General features: G+C 42.1%; 1 protein-coding gene and 1 long non-coding RNA gene across 20 annotated transcripts in view; one reads left to right on the top strand and one right to left on the bottom strand.

Annotated features, from left to right (window-relative positions):
• Positions 1 to 4,059, bottom strand: part of LOC129047500 (uncharacterized) — a 73,683-nt gene extending 69,624 nt beyond the window's left edge. For all 4 annotated transcript variants that reach the window (XR_008509219.2, XR_010141239.1, XR_008509218.2 and 1 more), the window contains exons 1-2: positions 3,846 to 4,059; positions 2,805 to 2,903 (exon numbers count right to left, since the gene is read on the bottom strand). This is a non-coding gene — a long non-coding RNA (uncharacterized LOC129047500). The remainder of the gene's footprint in view (positions 1 to 2,804; positions 2,904 to 3,845) is intronic.
• The window catches only part of AZIN1 (antizyme inhibitor 1), a 37,202-nt gene continuing 17,644 nt past the window's right edge, over positions 3,841 to 23,398 (top strand). For 4 of the 16 annotated variants that reach the window (XM_054560943.2, XM_024250593.3, XM_063726317.1 and 1 more), the window contains exons 1-3: positions 4,059 to 4,199; positions 10,010 to 10,147; positions 17,149 to 17,294. The gene's annotated coding sequence lies outside the window, so the exon portion shown is untranslated. 16 annotated transcript variants of the gene reach the window in all.

Below are 23,398 nucleotides of genomic sequence, written 5' to 3'. Positions count from 1 at the left end.
CATATAGTTCCCATAGCATTGATAAACCCAAACTCTTAAATATGAGACTGGAGTTTACCAATGATTTGCCATTTGATTTGGCAAAATCAGAATCCCCTTTCCATCCTGTTTGAGGATATGACAACCCTGATCACTCATCCCATTTTGCAATAAGCACCCTCTTCCTTGAATAGCATAGCACTGCACTATTGTGATTTTCTTCGGCCACTTGTTCTTCTCTGCTGCTGTCTTTTCTCTCTGGCATTCTCTAGATCCTGTGCTTATACCCTTTTCTTGTATACCTCAATAATTCCTTAATTATCATGTCTGTAGGAAAGGCTCCCAAATTCACACCCAAAGCGTTCTAGATCTCCCCATTTTCAGAGGCCTCTGGACCATTTTTACCTGGCTATTTCTTCAACAGCTAAAACTCTGTATCAGGGCAGCCTCAGGCCTGGTGTGGTGGCTCATGCCTATAATCCCAGCATTTTGCTAGGCCTAAGTATGTGGATCACTTGAGTCTAGGAGGTCAAAACCAACCTGGGCAACATGGCAAGACCTGTCTTCACAAAAAATTAGCCAGGCATGGTGGTGCACCAGTAGTTCCAGCTACTCAGAGGCTGAGGTGGGATATCACTTGGTCCCAAGAGTTGGAGGTTGCAGTGAGACGAGACTACGCCTCTCCACTTCAGTCTGAGTGACAGAGTGACACACTGTCACACACACACACAAAAAGCAAAAAAACCTAGCCTCATCTTACTCCCTCCAAACTGGGTCCTTCTTTTTTTTTTTTTTGAGATGGAGTCTTGCTCTGTCACCCAGGCTGGAGTGCAGTGGCACCATCTCAGCTCATTGCAGGCTCCGCCTCCCAGGTTCACGCCATTCTCCTGCCTCAGCCTCCCAAGTAGCTGGGACTACAGGGCACATGCCACCAAGCCCAGCTAATTTTTGTATTTTTAGTAGAGACGGGGTTTCGTCATGTTGGCCAGGATGGTCTCTATCTCTTGACTTCGTGACCCGCCTGCCTCGGCCTCCCAAAGTGCTGGGATTACGGGCGTGAGCCACTGCTCCTGGCCGGGTCCTTCTATTTCTATCTCTGTTTATGGCTCCAGAATTCTCCCTGTTGATAAGCTTAATATCCCCAAATCACTTGACACCTTCTCATCTCCTTTGAAAGTCAAGATTATCTCTACTCTCTCTGTGCCTTTTCCCTCCCATCCATTCTGAATCCCCTTAGTACTTTCATTATTATTATTATTATTAGAGACAAAGTCCATCTCTGTTGCCCAGGCTGGAGTGCAGTGGTGCGATCTCAGCTCACTGCAACCTCTGCCTCCCGGGTTCAAGCAATTCTCCTGCCACCACCTCCCAAGTAGCTGGGACTACATGCGTGTACCAGCACGCCTGGCTAATTTTTGTAGTTTTAGCAGAGACAGGGTTTCGCTATGTTGGGCAGGCTGGTTTCAAACTACTGGACTCAAGTGATCCGTCTGCCTCAGCCTCCCAAAGTGCTAGGCCACCACACTATCACTAGGCCACCAAGTGAGCAACCATGCCCGGCCCCCTTAGTACTAAAATAAATAAATAAGTAAACCAAAAAACCCCACAAAACTGCTGTAAGAGTTTCCTTCACTTCCAAACTTTCTACCTCTTTTCAATCCCATCCACTGGTGCCGGAGTAATCTTTTAAAAAACATATTTTTGAGCATATCATGTTCCTGTTTATATGGTTCCAGAATAAAGTCCAAGTTCCAATTTTTTTTTTTTTTTTTTTTTTTTTTTTTTTTTTTTTTTTTTTTTTTTGAGACGCAGTTTCACTCTTGTTGCCCAGACTGGAGAGTGCAATGGTGTGATCTCGGCTCACTGCAACTTCCGCCTCCCGGGTTCTAGAGATTCTCCTGCTTCAGCTTCTTGAGTAGCTGGATTACAGCCATGTGCCACCATGCCCAGCTAATTTTGCAGTTTTCGTAGAGCCGGGGTTTCTCCATGTTGGTCAGGCTGGTCTCGAATTCCCGACCTCAGGTAATCCGCCCTCCTCGGCCTCCCAAAGTGCTGGGATTACAGGTGTGTAAGCCACTGCACCCAGCCTCCAATGTCTTCTTGATGTCACCCTAATCTACCTTTTCAATCTCATTTGCAACCATGCCCCTATGCTGGAACCAGAAAGGCTATTCACAATTCTCTAAACCCACCCACTTCTGTGCCTTCTCTCATCTGTTTCCCTTGCCTGGAACACTGGAACATCTACTCTCAAAATCACCAAACAGGCAAGTTTGGTGAAAAAGGAAGCACCTTTGTCTAGAAAGGCTTTTCTCAAAATCACTCTGTACCTTTCCCCAGCAGCCTTTCTCTCACTTAGCTGCAATCATCTCTTCCCTCCACTTGGTCCTTGCAGCATTTTATTTGTATCAGTCAACAATTTATTTTGTATTGCTGTCCTATTTCCCCTGCTAGATTGTAAGCAAGGTTTCAAATGTTGTATTCATCTCTAGTTTTTCTTCCTCCACCAGAGAGGGTCTAGTGAATGGCTGTGCTTTTAAATGTTCTGAATAGAACAGAACTTTCAAGAAATGAAAGACAGAGCCAAGATATAGCCGAGCAAAATAAGGAAAAACAAAATCAGGAATGCGTCCACAGCTCCTGATACTAACGAACACTCTCTCATTCAGCCTCGCAAGATATCCTGCTTTTCCACATAGTAAGGTCGCTTTCTTCCTTTCACATTTGATGATTTATTAATCAACCACAGTGCTGCTCAAAGTACACAGAGGGTTCGGAAGAATGAAAGGGAAAAAAGTCAGGGTCTTAATATCAAAGATCTTAACTTTAGAGGGGTGTGTCAACACATATTCCATTTGTGCTATGTGTTGCGAAGCGTAGAAAGAACTCGGGGTCTCTGATCACGATCATTAGTGCTGAGGCGTCTAAAAAAGATGAAAATAAATTAAAAGCTATGTAGATCATCTTAGAACCCCTAGTAAAAAAAAAGTCTGTTGTGGAGTAGAAAAATTAAAACGACCGCGAAAATGAGACCTAGGGGATTGAAGTAATGTGCGCTTGTAACATCAGTAATCCCCTCTCCAACGCGGGTCCTGCTTAGGACTGACTCCACCAATCCTTTTAAAAATGAAGACATAAAAGCCATATTCCTTTAAAAAATTTCCACTGCACCGTATTGCAACGTACGAGCACTGAGGACATTTTCACGTGGTCACAACCCTTTTTAACACCCGGACACTGGGCCGATCCTTTCTGGCCACGAGGAACTAGCTTCCCTAAAGGAGTACCGCATGCCCGAGGGCGGGCGCCTCAGCCCGGGAGGACAGTCCCCAGGGTAAACTACAGGCCTCACAAAGCGGAGGGAGCTGGACGGGAAGGCTCGTCAGCGGCGCCGACAGGCTTACCCCAGGCCCACTCTAGGCCGCACAGGGGTCGCGCCACCTCCGGCCCAGGACAGCTCTCAGACGCTGCCAGCTTGGAGCCCGACCCGGCTCACAATGCGCTGGGCCCCGCAGCGTGAGCGCAGGCGCCCGAGAGGCGGCGGGGGTCGGGCGGACGGCGCGCTCCAGCCGAGCCACCTCCCTCTCCCGGCCCACACCCGTGCGGCCGCCCTCCGCCTGCCGGGGAGCTGCGGGTGGCTGGAGGGCGGGAAGCGACCGGCCAGCCTGCACCTGCATGACCCGGTCGCGCGCCGACCCCTCCCCTCTCTCTCCCGGGTTCAGCCCTCCTTCCTCTTCCGTCCCCCTCCCTTTTCTCCGGGCTGCAGCCGGGCTCCGCCCCGCTCGCGCGGCTGCCCGGCCGGCTGTGATGTCACCAGGCCACGCCCCCTAATATAAATACTGGCGTCGCTAGCGCCGCCTTCTCACACTTTCAGGCTCTGATCGCGGACGCAGCTTTTCTTTTTTTCTCCTGCCGTCGCCTTCTCTGCCTCTTCTCATCCTTTCTCGCTCTGCTGCTCTGCAGTGTGACGAGTCCGAATCCTCTTCCACTCAGCCCGCGCCTTTCTTCTTTTGCCTGCGCTGTTCTATTTCTCCTTCGGCCGCCGCCGCCACTGCTGCACACAGCTGGTGTCGGTGCCGCGCTTTTACCCCCAAGTCGTTCCCGCAGCCTATGGCCCAGGCCGCCTTGGGTATTTCTGCTCAAGGTAACCACATCCCTCTTTAAAAATTCCGCCGAAAAAGAGAAGACGCTTTACCCGACTCTTTGGGCCGTTATCTCACGTGAGTACCGAGCTGAGGAGCGCGGGAGGGGCTAGGACGCGGGGCTGGCCTCGGGGGGCTCCGGCTGGGCCCCGCCGCCCTTAAGACGTCTCCGCAGCGCCCCGCGGCCGGCCGCCTCGAACATGGCGGCGGCGGCATGTGTGGCGGTTGTCTGTGCCCCCGGCGGCGGCGGCGGCGGCGGCGGCGGCGGCGGCGGCGGCGGGGCTGGGCGGCGGGCCCAGCCTCGGGACCTTCAGACGGCTGCTGGACGCTCGGCGGAGCCGGAGCCGCAGCAGTTGGGGCAAGGGGGCGTGTGCCAGTGGGGGCGCGCGCGGGGGTCTCGCCGCCGGGGGTCGCCGTCCCCTCCTGGCGGCGTGTGGCCCCCACCCCTCTCCCGTGGTGCATTGCTGTTTCCGGGGAAGGGGCCCGGCCGCAGCCCTGAGGGGCCGGGGTCCTGCAGCCCCTACCCCGCGCTGCGCCGCTGCCACCTTTGCCTCCCGAAGCCCGGCGGGCGGGCGGCGCTGTGGGCTGCAACGGCTGGGGTCCTGGTTATGAATGGAGCGGGGCGGGCCCCGCGCCGGCCTCTGGTGACAGCTGCGGAGGAAGTCGGATTCCTGGGGGGCGCGGGGAGCGCGGTCCCGCGCTGGTGGAGGAAAGTTGACGCCACTTGGGGCCTGGCGGCGGGGAAGCCCCGGTGTCAGGTAGCCAGCGAGAGGCCTTTGGCCCCTTCTGGAAGCCTCGAGGCTGCTGCTCCGCCCCTGCGGCGCTCCTGATTGGGTCAAGTCGCCTTCACTCACCCCAGTCACCTCCTGGAGCCTTAGGATTAGTCACCATGGCTTCGTTTTTCCGTCCACGCCATGGTTCCTAGGCAGAAAGAGGGAGATTGGTAGACGGGTGGCTTATCAACTACTGTCTTGACTGCCAACAGTTGTTGGTGGTGACATGTTCTAACCCTTACACGGTATCCTGAATGTGTGTTTCATAGACGAAGCTGCTGGTTCAGAAACCCGAAATAGTCGGGGACACAGTTTACCGCCTCATGTTTCAGCAAATTTAACTGAATTTTGTGGTGGCATCTTGGTTATATTAGTTCTGTGTCTCGTCGTGTTTCTATCGTGAATTCCCAGACTGGGTGGGAATCTAAGGACTCAAAGGAGGGGGAATTGCCTTGTGCTCAGCGAAGGTTAATGTAGAGGTACATCAAAGCACAAAGTACAAGTACATCAAAGCACATCAGATACAGCAAGGGTTGGCAGAAACATGGCTCATGATTGTCTAGAAAGGCCCTCATAATTCATTAATTTCTTTTACATATACGAGAGCGTGCAGATGCTGATCATGATTAGAAATAAGCCCCAAGGAGTTTAGGAAAGACTCCAAAAGAAAATGATTTATCGGTGGTGATAAGTGAGGTCGAGTAGTCAGTGCCTTTCTCCCCCAAGGTTTTATTACATACATTTTCAAACAGAAGGTGAAAAAGAGTTACACTTCCACCTAGATTCTGCAATTAACATTTTGCCTTATTTGTCGATGCATTTCAAAGTAAAGTTGGAGACCCCTCCAACTTTCGTATGTGCCTATTAAATAGAGCTCAGTACCGCTTACTATTTTTTAAATCTTAGAGGGTAAAATTCACATCAGTATAAACCCACAAGTCTTAAGTATGCAATTTGATGAACTTTGACAAAAATACAGCTGTGTAACCTAAACCTTTTGTCAAGATGTAGAACATCGCCATCACCCTCGAAAGTTTTTTCTTGTCCTTTCAAATCGTCTCCCAGTCACCACAGAGCCAACCACGATCTTGGTGTTTTTTTTTTGTTGTTCTTGTTGTTTTTTTTTTTTTGAGATGAAGTCTAGCTCTGTCACCCAGGCTGGAGTGCAGTGGCACAATTTCGGCTTACTGCAACCTCCGCCTCCCAGGTTCAAGCGATTCTCCTTCCTCAGCCTCCCGAGTAGCTGGGATTACAGGCGCCCACCACGCCCAGCTAATTTTTGTATTTTTAGTAGAAAAGGGGTTTCACTGTGTTGGCCAGGCTGGTCTGGAACTCCTGACCTCATGATCCGCCCATCTCGGCCTCCCAAAGTGCTGGGATTACAAGCGTGAGCCACTGCGCCCGGCTGATCTTGATTTTTTTTTTTTAAAACCCATAGATTATTTTCGTCTATTCCAGAATTTCCACATGAATGGAATCATACAGTATGCATTCTTTGGTATAAAAGGCTTCTTTTAACTCAGCACATTTTTAATATTCATCCCTGTTGTCTTTATCTGTAGATTATCAGTAGATTATTTGTGTTGCTGAGTAGTAGCCCATTAGGTGACTATCCCTTGGTTGGTTTTTGAAAAAATAAACTTTATTAGGCCGGGCGCGGTGGCTCACGGCTGTAATCCCAGCAGTTTGGGAGGCTGAGGCGGGTGGATCGCCTGAGGTCAGGAGTTCGAGACCAGCCTAGCCAACATGCTGAAACTCCATCTCTACTAAAAATACAAAAATTAGCCGGACGTGGTGGCTGGCGCCTGTAATCCCAGCTCCTCGGGAGGCTGAGGCAGGAGAATCGCTTGAACTGGGGAGGCAGAGGTTGCAGTGAGCCGAGATCTCACCAGGGCACTCCAGTCTGGGTGACAAGAGCAGTGGGACTTCATCTCAAAAAAAAAAAAATAATAATAATAAATAAAATAAACTTTATTTTGGAGTATCTTAGTTGCGCAGCAAAGTCGCAAAGGTACAGTTTCTGCATACTTCCCACCCAGTTATTAGTAACATCTTACGTTATTACAGTACATTTGTTAAAACTAAGAAACTGACTTTGGCACTATGAAACGTTCGAGACTTTTATTTGGATTTCGCCAGTTTTTCTTTAATGTCTTTTTTCTGTTCCAGAATCCAAGTTACCACATTGTATTTAGTTGTCATGTCTTCCCAGTTTTCTTTGGTTTGTGACAGTTTCTCAGTCTTCCCTTGTTTTTCATTACCATCACAGTCTAGAAAAGTGCTACCAGATATCTGGTAGAATACTCCCATCCCCTAAACTTGGGGTTTACCTGATGTTTTTCTCATGATTAGACTGGGGTTTGGAGTTTTTACAAAGAATACCACAGAACAATTTTAAAACTCATTGGTAAAGGCATTGTGTTTTCAGAGACGTGCTGATAATTTAGAGATACTAAGTTTGGAATAGTTACTGTCAAAGTCATAGAAAGTTTTTGTAGTTGGGCACGGTAGTTTGCACCTGTAATCCCAGCACTTCGGAAGGTTGATGCAGGCGGATCACTTGAGCTCAGGAATTCAAGGCCAGCTTGGGCAACATGGTGAGACCCCGTCTCTATTTTTTAAGAAAATAAAATAGGCCGGGCGCAGTGGCTCACGCCTGTAATCCCAGCACTTTGGGAGGTCGAGGTGGGTGGATCGCAAGGTCAGGAGTTCGAGACCAGCCTGGCCAATATGGTGAAACCCCATCTCTACTAAAAATACAAAAAAGTTAGCCGGGCGTGGTGGCACATGCCTGTAATCCCAGCTACTCGGGAGGCTGAGGCAGGAGAATTGCTTGAATCCGAGAGGCAGAGGTTGCAGTGAGCCAAGATCACGCCACTGCACTACAGCCTGGGTGACAGAGCGAGACTCCGTCTCAAAAAAATAAAATAAAATAAAATAAATTACATAAAATGCTTCTTGTTTCTTACTGACCAACTGAGCCCTCTCTGTGCTATTCTCTAAGGTGTTAAGAGAATTTGCAGTGTTTACATACACCATTCTAAGTGAAAATAATTTATTTTTTTCCATACTGCCTTTTCTCCGCATTTCCATTTAACAAGTCCTTCATGCTTTTTTATCCTAACTGTCCGGATAAACATTCTGTCTATCCTGTATGTAAGTGCTTATAAAAAGTGCTTATCTATCCTGTATGTAAGTGTTTATAAGAAGTGCTTATCCTATGCACTTTTTGGGTCTTGCTGTGTTGCCCAGGCTGGACTCAAACTCCTGGGCTCAAGCAGTCCTCCTGCCTTAGCCTCCTCAGTAGCTGAGACTATAGGTGCATATTGTCACATCTGGCTCATTTTTTCTTCTCTTCTTTTCTTTTTTTGGAGACAGGGTCTCCCTCTGTTGCCTGGGCTGGAGTACAGTGGCACAACTGTACTCTGTACAGTACTGGAGTACAGTGGCACAACTGTGGAGTACAGTGGTTGCTCACTGCAACCTCCGCCTCTTGAGTTCAAGCAATTCTTGTGCCTCAGGCTCCTGAGTAGCTGGGATTACAGGTGTGCACCACCACACCCAGCTGATTTTTGTATTTTTAGTAGAAGATGGGATTTCACCATGTTGACCAGACTGATCTTGAACTCCTGGCCTCAAGTGATCCATTGGCTCAGAGCCACTGCGCCTAGCCCTATTTTTTGTATTTAAATAATGCCTTTCAAATTCTAGAGCCTTCATTCCCTACTAGTGTCTTTTTGTTAAACGGAAATGTTGTAGGGTTCTCACGGAGGAACATTCTGGAATGTCTGACGTTTAATGTCCGTAATGTTTCACATCATTGCTCTTGGGTTGCATTAAGCAGCAAAATAGCTGTGGATATATGTATTGAGGAAAAGATGAATAATGTCTTACCCAGGGTATCTGATCCTATTCCTTAGGATAATTGAGAATGATCTGTCCCCAGCATGACTCAACTTTTTATTTATTTAGAAAATTACGTTGGTGTTGAAAGAATCAGAATGTTATGGAGTAGTACATTATTTGGAATCTAATGTAAGATTATTATCATCACTGCATGTTTGTAGGATTTCTTTCCTCATCATCCATAAATGTCATTCATTGAGCATGTGATCAGCTTCTCCTCCTAGATAGATGAAACATTTTGCCTCCACCAGGAGTGCCTTGATCCTGGTGAGATACACTTTAGGTATGCCTACAGTGCTTCTGAAATCCCTCCAACTCTTGACTTTATAATTTCTGGTTTTCTGGCTTCCTTCTTACCACCCCTTTCTAGCAAATACTGTCAGATTATTTTGCTTGAAAACAGTAACCACTGAATTATAAATAGAAACATAGGTATATCATTTTAGCTTAGAGGTGATGAGTGGTAACAATGTCTAAAACTCACCTAGCATGTTGTATAGTGTGCTGTGCACTTATCACATTTATTTGTTCCTGGTGATAATAGAATGAATTATGTCCAAATAGGTTAGATATGAGAAGATAAATCTTAAGAGATTAGTTGGTTAATATTATTATAAGGAAGTTCTCAAGTTATTTTATGTTTTTCAAAAGTTATTTTAGATACATATATAATGCATTAGCTAAGTCATAAAATCTTTTGGTATTGTGGTGGAATTTTACATTTAAAATGTAAAAGGCAAAGAAATATTTGAGGAGTAAAAGAGTGTTCCGGGTGGTTCCAAACTATTAGGTCATGCTAATACATTATTCATATAAAGTCTTGCATATACACTAGGTTGGTGAGGGTACTTGGAATTTTTAAAATTCTGGACCACTTAAAAATGTGGAGTTTTAGAGGACAAATAAAAGCAAAAATGAAGTTTTCATCTTCAAAAATGAAGGCTGCTAACTCTTGAGTAGGCAGATAAAACAACTTGGTAAGATGGCTATGACATCAAGTTCTGTGAATTTTATACAGCAGCTTGGAAATGTTTACTGCATAAAGTACTTGGTACTGTGGTAAACCCTTTGAAAATATCACTTGTGTAATGTGACTTTAATGAAACATTGTTATAAAATGAACACCTATTCTACAGTTCATGTTTAAGTCAGCCTAAACATTTTTTTAACATAGGACTATCTTCTGCTACTTTTATTTCCTTCTTTTAGGGCGAACTTTCTGACCAAGTATACAACTACCCAGAGGGCCTAGGAGAAGTGCTGTATAGAGAGCAGTTCGACTTCAACGCTGAGCCACCTTGGGAACCTAGCTGATGATAGGGGGGTTCCATCTCCCAACTTGTCCATGTAAGTATTTGCGCATTTGTTGTCGGGGAGGAGGTCTTTAAAATCGAAGGAAGAGTGCTGCCTTGCTTAGTATTTTTCAGAATTTGAAATTGCATTTACCTCTTAAAGTGCAGTGACTTTTAAATTTCTGAAATAGAGATATGACAGTTACCGGTTACAGACTTGACTGATTTAGTTGTGTGCATTGTTTACCAATGACTGGTTCGTTTAAAACTTTATCTTGAATGCATAACTTAGAAAATATACGTTGAAGAGGGCTTTTGGGATATAAGGTGTAGTTTATCATATCATTCAGCCATTTAACTTAGTGAAATGATTTTTGCTACTCAGCTGGTAGGAACAACTGATTGTTTTTAGAGGACTTGCTGAAATATGATAGAGATAGATAGAGATACATATATAATCTCAATTTATATATGTATCTAAATATGTATATGTATTAAAATATACATATGGTATTAAAATATATATTTAACAGATTTTCAAGGATAGTTTTTGACTATACTTGGTTTTCTATGTGTGGATTTTACTTTAGAATTGAGCCCCTGTGCAAAATGTGATTCCACAGTAAACTCAATTTGGGCTGCTAGATTTGTGTGGGTTCATTTAAAAATTTTGTGGTATATAGACTTATTGTTACTGAAATTCAGATTTTGTTATTAAAATTTAAGTGTTTTTAAGTTTGGTCAGAGACTTGGAGGTAAGTTTTCAGGAAAGCTGAGGGTATCAGTTTTAGTGTTTCTTTAATCTGATCTTGTTAAACAGATCCCTATTCGATAAAAATGTTTGCTCTAAGCAAACATTTGATGTTAATACAAATTAGAATTTTAGACTCAGGTTTTTAAGGCTAAAGAGAAGGAAACACAGTTTAAATAGTAAGATTTCTTGAAAGCTTTGACTTAGAATGTTGACTATAGGGTTTCCTATACTGGCTTTCTCCTACCTGTGTAAATTTGAGCAAATGTGAATCCCAGCTATAACATAATGTCGGACTGGAACAGTTCTTTTTGTCTTAAACTGGCATAAATTCTTTTTTTTGAGTGTATTACTATCCTTGGTTATGCAGCGTAGTCTTCGGATGAATTGCATTAGCATCTTCACCTAGAACAGAAATACAGAATCTCAGCCTCACCCAAACCTGAATCAGAGTCTATATCCAGGTGGCTTGTGTGCACATTAAAGAGAAGCAGGGTCATTGCCATTTCACTACTAAGTCAGTAGCTTAATTTTTGTTAGTCCATCTGTTCTATTTGCAACATACCTGATGTTTTTCTCCCAAGCTGACTTGGAGATTTAAAACCTTTTTGGGTGGTGCAGTCTGTTAAAGTTAACATCATAGTTGTGAATCCATTCTAAGGCAGAAATTTAAGAACAAGCTTCATCTTTTGAGGAAGACCGTAATAAAAGATAATCCTTCTTTTAATTCGTGTCTCTTGCTTTAAAGAAAAGTTACCTTGCATTATAGTTAATATTTCTACTGGTGTTTCCTCTTAGAAACTTGAGAGACTGTTGTCAGTGAGCTGAATGATTCTGCAAAATCAGGGAAAAGTAGTCTTCAGATTAATAATGTAGGATTCAGAAAGTCTATAGTGTCTCCCTCATTTTGGGTAGGAGGGAATGGGAGCAGATAGAAGCTAAAGATTATTTATTCTGCAGGTTCTGGCAGCCAGAATAACTGGCTTTTAACTTTATTATGCCCAGGTACAATGCATATTATGTCAAACAAATATAACTTCTTTAAATATTCACGTGTAATCTTCTCATTTTGCATGTCTAGTATTTGATGCTTTGCTATAAAGCTACAGGTCCACAATCCCTTTTTCATAGAATTCTGAAATCCAAAAAGTCTTTAAAAAATTTTTTTTTATAGCTTCCTTGATGTGACCTTAACTGATTTGGGGAAAAAAAAAAAAAAAAAAAAAACTTGACCTGAATCTGTGCTGATTTGAGGCTATTTTTGTCTTTACTTATCCCATTTAGTGTTAATATTCCTAAATTTTGCTTCAGAAATATTGTGGTTGCAGGGTGCTGACTCATTCTCCTGAAGAGTATTACATAACATATGTAAAGTATGTGTACTACATTATTGTTCAAAATCTGGAGAATTCTGAATTCACAAAGATACCTAGTCCCAAAGGTTTCTTGACTAGAATTTGTAAAATTGGCAAGAGAAAATTCCTCATTCCAGAAGTGTGTTATCCTTACAAATCAATAACAGTTTGCTCTATTGGACACCGAAATCCTGGGGTTAATTTTCTGTAGATCAACAATATTATTTGAAAACCGTTAAAAGGAGTTAAAATAGCCTTCATGGAAATTATTTGGCCCATAGCATTGCAAAGCATATAGCTATATGAACTCTGCTTGAACTGGTCCACTAGGATTCCCATGCAGGTAGTCTGAGATCCAGAATTGGCTTCAGAGTTAGGTTTTAAATCAACCACCTGAAGTTTGATGGAATGAACTAAGTATCTGGAAACTTTGGAAGTTGCTTACATAATCCTTTTCTTTCATAATTTAGAATGTGTGTATGATGTAGTATGTGAACACTGTAAAAATATCTTAACAAAATATTTTAAGGTCAATATCAAAGATTAATGGGCCCCTAATTGTGAAAAAGTTTTTGCGAGCCTTTTAAGAAATCCCCTAGGCCAGGTGAGGTGGCTCACACCTGTAATCCCAGCACTTTGGGAGGCCAAGGCGGGCAGATTACATGAGGTCAGGAGTTCAAGACCAGCTTGGCCAACATGGTGAAACCCCATCTCTACTAAAAAAAAAAATACAAAATTAGTCGAGCGTCGTGGCAGACGCCTGTAATGCCAACTACTCGGGAGGCTGAGGCAGGAGAATCACTTGAATCTGGGAGGCGGAGGTTGCAGTGAGCCGAGATCGTGCCATTGCACTTCAGCCTAGGCTACAAGAGCAAAACTCTGTCTCAAAAAAGAAATCCCCTATGTCTTGATGCTGGAGTAAAGGTTTTCCAGTGGGCTAGTTTTCTATTTATTTTGGTTGTAGGTTCAATTATAATTAATGAATTAGCCTAATGGAAAATATTCTAAAACTTAAAAAGCTAAGTTTGCTTCTCATAGTGGATCCAGTGATGAGGTCAGATTCATTATCACATACCCTTTAATGTTGTGCAGTATGGAAAAGGGATTTAGTTAATTGATTTGCTTAAATGGACTCTTAACAAGTTTGCTTTAACAATTTTTTTTTACCTGGTTGTCATTAGTCGGCTGTATATATTCATGTAGGAACTTCAGAAGAACATCAGCATTTTAAATAGTCACATTTTGTCTCCTAATCTTTAGTATTTATACATGCCTTAGTAGGAGCTCCCTACCTAATTAGGATTATTTTAACTAGGAAAGATTTTTTTTTTTTTTTTTTTTTGACAGAGTCTCCTCCTTTCGCCCAGGCTGGAGTGCAGTGGCACAATCTTGGCTCACTGCGACCTCCGCCTCCCTGGTTCAAGTGATTCTTCTGCCTCAGCCTCCCGAGTAGTTGGGATTACAGGCACCCACCGTTATGCCTGGCTAAATTTTGTATTTTTGTAGAGATGGGTTTCACCATGTGGCCAGGCTGGTCTTGAACTCCAGACCTCAGGTGATCCGCCCCCCTCGCCTCCCAAAATGCTGGGATGGAGTTTCGATCTTGTTGCCCAGGCTAGAGTGCAGTGGCGCGATTTCAGCTCACTGCAAACTCCACCTCCCAGGTTCCATCGATTCTCCTGCCTTGGTGTCCTGAGTAGCTGGTATTATAGGCATGCGCCACCATGCCCGACTAATTTTGTATTTCTAGTAGAGACAGGGTTTCACCATGTTGATCAAACTTGTCTCGAACTCCTGACCTCGTGATCCGCCTTCCTTGGCCTCCCAAAGTTCTGGGATTACAGGCATGCGCCACTGCGCCCGACCATAGACCAGTTTTTAAGTGGGATAAATGGCTTTTGCATTTATTACAGAGGTTAGTTTAGCTGAGAAAATTAATACTGACTACCGATTTGTGTGTTCCATCACAGTCTTCACCCAACCTGATCTTGTTTCAGAGTTTTCCAGTTTGGGTCTCCCCACACCGCACCCCAGGTAAACCAATCCCTTTTGTGATATTTAACTTCCATTAGAATAAATGAGATATTGCATATATGGGAAAGTCTTGTAAACCTTAAAATCTAGTATATGGCAGGCTACTGTTCTAGACTGGCCATTGTTCAGATAAGCCTAAGGAGACTCTTCCAAGTGAAGTGCTTACATACTGGTGAGGCCCCAGGGAGCACAGATATTTTGTCTTTCCTCCATTCCAGGGACATCCATGCCCAGTCAAATCAAGCAGTTTTTCACAAGTTAACTAAAGCAGATATTTAGCTCTCCCTTTTCGTTAATCCACTGTTTTTTACATTATGCATGAGTAGAAAATACTGTGTAGCATACTGGGTTACAGGGATTAGGATAGTCAGGTTCAGCCTGCCCAGGCCATAGCCAGCCATCATGAGGTCCAGCCATGGTGTGCATGCCACCATGCCCTGCTAATTTTTGTATTTAAAAATAAAAATTTTTTTTACTATTATTTTTTTGAGATGGAGTTTTGCCTTTGTTGCCCAGGCTGGAGTGCAGTGGTGCAGTCTCACTGCAACCGCTGCCTCCTTAGTTCAAGCGATTCTCCTGCCTCAGCCTCCCAAGTAGCTGGAAGTAGTAGGCGCACACCACCAGGCCGAGGTAATTTTGTATTTTTAGCAGAGACAAGATTTCGCCATGTTGGTCAGGCTGGTCTCGAACTCCTGACCTCAGGTGATCTGCCCTCCTCGGCCTCCCAAACTGCTGGGATTACAGGCGTGAGCCAGCATTCTTGGCAGTATGAGCTTTATGTTGACTTCAGATTACTTTTTATCTGCTTCTTGCTCTTTGCTGCAAGGATCCTCTGATGCCCAGTTTGCAAAGATCTAAACAAGTATGGTATCTTAGCTCATGTAGCTTCAGCATGAACATGTTATATTTGGCATGACCAAATGTAGGATGGGGTTATCCTGGTATGTTCAACATGGAAATTCTGACAAAACAATCACCCCAAAAATAATACTCCTAATGAGAGGTTTGCTATCCTAAATTCATGAAGAGCTCCTTCAGATAAATAAAAGGCAAAAACAAGAAAATGAGCAAAAGACTTGCAAACTGTTTGCCACTAACAATCTAGCAGTTCCAGTCCCAGGTATAGACTGTAGTCCCTAGATCAGTGCTACTTAAACTGCCAGTCAGTGGAATAAGGACTCTAATACCAGAATGTAAAGTACCACATTGCCCAACACTGTTTTAGGGTCACATAGAAGAATAAAACTATTAAGTAACAAAGGAATGATGATTAGAGAAGGTCTAAACAAATTCTAAGGGAGATGTACAGGGGCCTCTGAGGTATTGCATCTTATTTCTTTCTTTTTTTTGTTTTTTGAGATAGTCTTGCTCTGTCACCCATGTTAGAGTGCAGTGGCGTGATCTTGGCCCACTGCAACCTCCACCTCCCAGGTTCAAGCGATTCTCCTGCCTCAGCCTCCCAAGTAGCTGGGATTACAGGTGCCTGCCACCGCGCCCGGCTAATTTTTGTATTTTTAGTAGAGACAGAGTTTCATCATCTTGGCCAGGCTGATCTGGAACTCTTGATCTCATGATCCACCCGCCTCAGCCTCCCAAAGTGCTGGGATTACAGGCGTGAGCCACCATGTCCGGCCAGCATCTTATTTCTTAATAACCTGGTTAACTTGGTCTTGGTTGCAATTACTGTATTGCACATGTATTCTATATGTTTTCCTTGGGTGAGTAGCGGACAGGCAGGCAATGAGCTCTGCCTTAAGGTAACCAAAATAGTGTGTCTCTTTAAAGGATTATTCCCTATGCTTAATTGTAACCAGGAAAGCTAGAAAACTTGAAATTAATATGATTGTGTACTTCATGTTGTATTGTAATAGTCATCTTTAATGTTATCACATCTTAATTGCCAAAAGGGATATAAATATTTCACTTGTGTGCAGGTACACACACACTTTAGTACACATACATTTTCTCCGGAAAAAAAATTTAGTCTTCACATTGAATAGTCAAGACATTTTTAAGGGAGTCTAATTGTGTTAATTCCACATGCAAAAATAATATTACTGTGAGAATTGTGTATTTTGTTTTCTCATTAAACTACATTTTAATATTTATGGTGAGGCAGTTCATTGGGCAGTCTTTACACAGGCACTTCAAACTTAGCCTGTTGGGCTTATAACCTTTGGAAATTTTTACCCCCTTTTATATATTTCCTATTCATTCTTGTTCTTCTCTTTAAAATAAATCTTTAGCAGTCACCTTTAGTCTTCTTCCTCTAGGGTTACTCGGTTTTTTCAACCTCTTCACCTGAAAAATAATTTTAGGGGTATGCATTGTGATTACTGGCTTTCTTATTGAAGCAAGCCTTGTCCTGATTTATCCTGAGTACTTGATGTAGGCTGTTGTTATTGTCTATCACTTATTTTGGGGTCCAGGGTGGCAGAAGTTTACCTGATCTTATGATCACTAAATTTATAGGATTTCCTACCAGTTTCAGTATATAGCTTCCTGGAATTCTTTTGTAGTGGTTCAGACCTACTCAAGGTCTCATATCTATAGTAGATGTCATTCTTTAGAAGCTTCTAGTGCTCTTCTGGTCAATTACTTTTAAAGGTATTCTATGTGGTAAGTAACATTTTCTGTTGTAGGTAGAATGCAGAGGGGACTTAAGCAACATTGTATATTTTTAAAGCTGTGAGCTGGGTGCTAAGTCATCAAATGCCTATGTAAAAATAAAAGTAGAAATGTGCCTAGGCATCTTCAGAGTAACAGTAATAGTATAAATTTCAGAATATCTTTTCTCATTTTTAATAAGTAAAAATCCTTTTAGAAAAATGATTGATGTATTAAGGTTGGGTTTCCTGCTTAGGTATCTCTGAAACAGTATTCTCAACCCTTCAGCTCTCCCTGTTCTACTTCCAGGGAGGTCTTCACTTCAGAAATCCAAGACTCATATTCATCCAGCTTGGTGTCAAGTGGGCTGTTGCTGCCAGAATTATCTTGTGATTATTTGAGAGATGTATCAGTTTCTTCTGAAGTACAATCAACTGTAGAAGCCTTTGTAGCAGGTGTGTAACAAGGCAAGTGCCCAGCTGCTGCAGCCACTACTTTTGGAGCTACCCTGTCGATGAACATGAGGACTCAGCGGCCTCATGAAAGGCTCCAGGGAGCAGTGTGTGGTTCTTTGGAGCCTTTTGTTTCTTTTGGCAGCTCTTCATGGAAAAATGTATTAACAAAAAACACCAATATGAAGGTGTGAATAAGGAATGTTACATATTTTTTCTTCTCAGTTATGAGTCTAAGAGGAAATTATTAATAAAAGTAGTATTGTGGTTATACGCTACTGTATTAGTGTAAAATAACCTGAGCTTTCTCAACCATATGTTAATAAGGTGGTTGAAAATAGCTTAAAAGTGCTTGTGAGTAGAGAATACTTTCTAGTGTCCATTGATAATACTAGACATCAGAGCTTTTATTAAAAATAGATTTGCTGTTCAGTTCTAATGAAGAGAATCTAAGATTTACATGGAGTAGTTTTTTTTTTTTCAAGTTTAATATAATTAATTCAAGGTCCAATAGCACCAGAATGTGTTGCAGCCAGTAAATCAGTCCTGTTTCTGATCTGTAAGCCAGAAGAAGTGGTACAGTTTCTTTTGGGAATTATTTCCACTCAGAATTGCAAGGAGATATTTGATATATCACCTTGGTTTGAGTCTGCATTCTTAGTGGAGAGTATGGAGACGTCCTGGAAAGAGTCCCTGTGCGGGGGTTTTTGTTTTTTGTTTTTGTTTTGAGATGGAGTCTCGCTCTGTCGCCAGGCTGGAGTGCTGTGGCACAATCTCAGCTCACTGTAACCTCCGTCTCCTGGGTTCAAGCGATTCTCCTGCCTCATCCTCCTGAGTACTTGGGACTACAGGTGTGCGCCACCACACCCAACTAATTTTTATATTTTTAGTAGAGACAGGTTTCACCGTATTGGCCAAGATGGTCTCTATCTCAACCTCATGATCTGCATGCCTCGGCCTCCCAGAGTGCTGGGATTACACTGTGCCCAGCCCCCTGTGGTGTTGAAGATTGAGGTAGATTAACTTAGTGAATCTGGCGTAAGGTATAAACTGCTCACCCCCAACACATGCACACTTATTTTCATGCTTGCTCCCTAGAACATGCTGTGTCTTAAGACTTTTGGTTTGACACATTGCCGCCAATTAACTTTAATACCTCCTGAAAACGTTTTGGCAAAATATTTCTTAGTGCTTTCAGTAAGGCATAAATGTCACAACATAAACCTTTCTTTTTTTAACAATGGAACTGTAAACTATTTTTGCTAATATATTAAGAAAACTGCAAGCAGTGATCCCAGAGGTATGATTTGAGCTGCTTTTTTAGGACTCTTTCAGTGAGATTGGGGCACAACATATGAAAGACTCAAGCAACCTACCTCACCCACCTACTTGTCCCTTTTCAGTTGGAAATACTGGGTTTCCAAGTGGCATTTCGTTTGAACAAAGAGTTTGTTGCCTCAAGATATATTAGAAAATTTGACCAGGCATAGTGGCTCACACTGGTAATATCAGCACTTAAGAGAGGCAGAGACATGAGGATAGCTTGAGCCCAAGAATTAGAGACTAGCCTGGCCAATATAGTGAGACCCCATTCTCCATAAAGAGAAAAACAAAAAAAGAAAACTTGTTGCTGAAGATGTTTGTGTTTTACAGATTCTTTTGAGGAACTGGCTTTTTTTTTTTTTTGGCCTTTTAGTCTTTAACAGTAGCTGATAGTTGAGCTTTGCATTCACAGGCATGGGTAGCTTAATGACAGAGATAGATTCTGAGAAATGTGTCGTTAGGTGACATTGTGGTTGTTTGAACATTATAGTGTACATACAGAAACCTAGATAGTACAGCCTACAACACACCCAAGCTGTATGGTGTAGCTTACTGCTCCTAGGCTACCATCCTGTATACCGAGTTACTGTACTGAATACTGTTGACAGTTGTAACACAGTGGTAAGTATCTGTGTATCTAAACATAGAAAAGGTACAGTAAAAATATGGTATTATGAGACCACCTTCATATATTTGATCTGTCCTTGTCAAAAATGTTGTTATGCAACGCATGACTGTACATCTGGATTGCTTGCATATCAAAGTTACGGGCTTCTTTTAAGAATGTGAAAGAGCTGGACAGAGTGGCTCATGCCAGTAATTGCAACACTTTGGGAGGCCATGGTGGGAGGATTGCTTGAGGCCAGGAGCTTGAGACCAGCCTGGGGCAACATAGTGAGACACTGAACAAAGAGTTTTCTACAAAAAATAAAAAATTAGCTGGACATGGTGGCATGTGCCTGTAGTCTCAGCTACAGGGACTGACTGAGTGGAGGTGGAACTGAAGGCTGTGGTGGGAGGATCGCTTGAGTGGTTGAGGCTTCGGTGGGCTGTGATGCCACTGCACTCCAGTCTGGGTGACAAGAGTGAGACCTTTTCTCAAAAAAAAAAAGGGGGGGGAGAGGGGAGGGAAATTGACCTACTTTGGGGGAAAAATTGACCTACTTTTTCAATACACTTCCAGGGAGTTCATTACCACCACCCCTAAGTTTAAGAACTCCCCACTCTTTGTTGTGAAGTCTTTTGTCCATTTGTTTCTGAGTACCTACTCTGGGCTAGGAATTTACAGCAATCTCAAAGCCTTCAAGAGAGCATCAAAGAGAATAAACCTCCATTAGAGCTTTATTGGTTTTTTTTTGGTTTTTTTTGTTTTTTTTTTTAAGAGATGGCTTCTCCGTATATTGCTCAGGCTGATCTCAAACTTCTGGCCTCACAAAATCCTGCCTCAGCTTCCCAAAGTATTGGGTTCAATCAACTACTTTACTGTAGTTCTCTGTATAATGAAAGAAAACAAATGTTAATGTACTGCATCTGTGGATTCAGGTGATCCTTAATCCATTTTGTCAAATACTGCCAATATAGCAAATGAATTTTATTTCATTTTTCCAACAGAATGATTTTGTCACTCAGCTGGGACTTGGTTAACAACTCTGCTGTTACTTCTGAAGTGATAGTTCCATTTCAAAGATGAATAGCCAACTCCACAAACATTTTATCTTTCCTTTAGAGGGGGTCATGTTTTTTCACTATTTTTATTTATATTGATAATGCCACTATATGTCAGCTGTTTTGGTTTAGCCTTCCGTTGATGTTTAAAATTATTTAGCTTCTATAAAAGTCTAATTTATAGTGACAAGAAGCTGGTCAGTGGTTGCCTGGGGTGGAGTTGGGGATTTGCTGCAAAAGGGACATCATATGAAGAAAGGCTATGAGTAGGCGTGATAATGTTTTTATACCAGTGTGAATAAACTTAGCATTTTTCAACAAGTATGAGTGTTCATATGTCTGAAAGGGGTTAGTTGATTATGTGGATATTATAAAGTTCTTTTAAAGAGACTGAGAACTGTGTTGGATTTCCCAAAAAAAAGGAGTCCTGTGTTTTATAGGGATTAGGGATGGGGTGCTGGGGAAACAGGGTTTTCATATTGTTTTAAATGTAGTTTGATCATTAGTATCTCTAGAGCTAACCTACTTAATTATTCTATTCCTCAGTATATAAATGGAGATAATACCATCATTGTGGTTTTAAGGGTTAAGAGAATTAATATTGAATAGATGAAACACTTAGGCTGGGAGACTGCTATAAACATGTTTACTGTTAGATTTAAGCTAGCTTAGCAGGCAGTCAGAGTTGAACCTATGAAATTACATGGTTTGAAAATATTTAGGAAAAAAGATCTTTATCCATATCATCATACTACTATAGCAGAAGCTCTGAAGAATGTAGGTAGTCAGCGAGTAAGACTTGATCCAGTGGGCCTGATGTTTTTTTAAGTACTGAGGATCCTGACTGTTAAAGGAAAATTACCCTTCCTGAGAACACTATGGTTGCAGGAAATGGAGGTTTATCTTATCCTGACTTAAAAGCTAGACCTTCTGTATTTGGCAGCAGTTGCGTGTTGTCGTTTATAATCAATAACCAAAGGTTTTCAAGTAAATACTAAATACTACATATACATTAGACTATGCCCAGAGACTTAGCAACTGAGATACAATTAAGTCCTCATTGAACATCATCAGTAGGTTCTTGGAAACTGCGACTTTAAGCAAAAAGACATAGACAGCAAGCCCTCAAATAACATTTCATTATAATGTTAAGAAAAAAAAATGGTTTCATTTTACCTCTTTTACTTAAAAGACACAGTTTGCAAGAAGCTATTGACATAAAGTGAGGACACAATTTACTTATTTTTTTTTTCCATTTCAAAGTATTTTATTTAGGCCAAAAGTCTTGATTACGTATTTTTTCATTTATTAATAGTAAGATAAATGAAAACTGGCTGCTATGCCAAAAAGGTTAGTGGTGTTAAACTTAACAGGAAGTTTCTACCTTATTTTCTTATATTTATCTTTTTAAAGGAGTGACCTTTTTTTTTTAATTGTTCTTAGTGCTCAGTTGAATATCCCCCAAAATTGGTGCTTTAAATTGCTTAAAATAAACATGTATTATTAGCCTAAAATGTCTATTTTCTGGGCACAGATTTACAGCAGTCCTGTTATAACAATCTTTAGAGAATGTGCAGGTTGTGATTTGACTTCACTGCCAAGTATTAGGTCTATTTAGATAGGCCTCAATTAACTTGGTAAAATAAAAACATCCTCAACTTTTCAGTCTGTGCTATATGGCATGAAAGATCTGATGAGTTGAACTGAATGTAGTTGGCTTCTTGGAAATGAAGCTGTTTGTTTGAAAAGTTAAAACTGAGTATTTGTATTTCATGAAATTTGACTAATACAGCTTATTAAGGACTGTTTTGGTGCAGCCAAAATGCTGACACTTTTAAGAACCATCGAAATGGAGTATACTTTCAGGACAGCGGCCATCACCCAAGGGTGAACTCTAGTTTGGGGCATTAGGGAGGGTGGAGGGGGGTGGTAGGAGGAATCAAGGACACAGGAAAGGATGTGCAGGTTTTAAAATAGACTGCCCAGACAGCTGGTCAATGGCCATTATTAATGTGGCAACCAGAAATTAGTACCAGATATTGAGTAGTATCCTGTCTGGTGGACCTGTTTTATCTCATTTATGTCCAAGTTATTTCCTAAAGTAACCTAAGAACCAGTGAAGTTCGACAAAGAAGATAAACCTTTATGTCAGTATAGTATGTGCTGCCTTAGGACAATGAGTGCTCCGGGGGAGTGGGCAGGTTTATTTTATTGATTTGATTGGAGAGGGATAGGATTTAGCCTAAAGCCTTTTTAAAAATCAGATTACTTAGTAACTGGCTCAGGATGTACAGATACCTAACTTACAAATGTAGTTTCTAATTGTGTTATTTTTGCATTTCTGGTAATTGACAACTTAATTGTAGCTCTATTCTAGCCAGCACTGAAACAGATGTTTTTAATTTATATGCTTTATGATTTTTTTTTTACAACAACCTATTGAAGAAATAATTAAGGTAGTTAACTGAGGTTTAGAGAAATTGATGTAGATTCTCCTAAATGATATAGCCAGGACCAGGTCTTCTGACTCCTAGTCCAGTGATTTCACCAAAGCAACTCACCTCATAACATTGCTAACTTGATATAGCTAGTACTATTTTAGCTTAAGGTAAGGCCTAGGCAGCCTGTATCAAAGCTTCAGATTGTTCCCTCAAGCCACCCTCCACTCTCACCCATTTTTATTACTTTCACCTATTTGGGAATTTTTTTTTTTTTTTTTTTAGGAGAGACGGAGTTTGCTATGTTGTCCAGGCTGGTCTCAAACTCCTAGGCTCAAGCAATCTACCGGCCTGGGCCTCCCAAAGTGCTGGGATTACAGGCATGGGCCACCATGCCCAGCCAGGACTTTTATTTATAAGACATTTATCTGCAATTACCTGGCAGTGCTATTACGTGGCTGACAGTATATTGGAAGTTGAGACTGGTATTTTGATTTCTTGGATGCAGATACTTATTTTACTAGCTTTCTTTACTCTTAAAATGGGTAAAATTATGTGTGTTATAGGAACACAAAACAAGATAATAATACAGATTGGGTCTGCAACTCTGTAAGTAAGGTGACCATATAGGCTTGTAATATATGGTGTATATATGTGAGTTACCCCTCCAATTATATTGAC

The sequence above is a fragment of the Pongo abelii genome, chromosome 7 (assembly GCF_028885655.2).
Source record: "Pongo abelii isolate AG06213 chromosome 7, NHGRI_mPonAbe1-v2.0_pri, whole genome shotgun sequence".
In the NCBI taxonomy this organism is placed as follows: Eukaryota; Metazoa; Chordata; class Mammalia; order Primates; family Hominidae; genus Pongo; species Pongo abelii.
The sequence above is the reverse complement of the archived record's forward strand: the minus strand, read 5'-3'. Positions and strand labels throughout refer to the sequence as shown.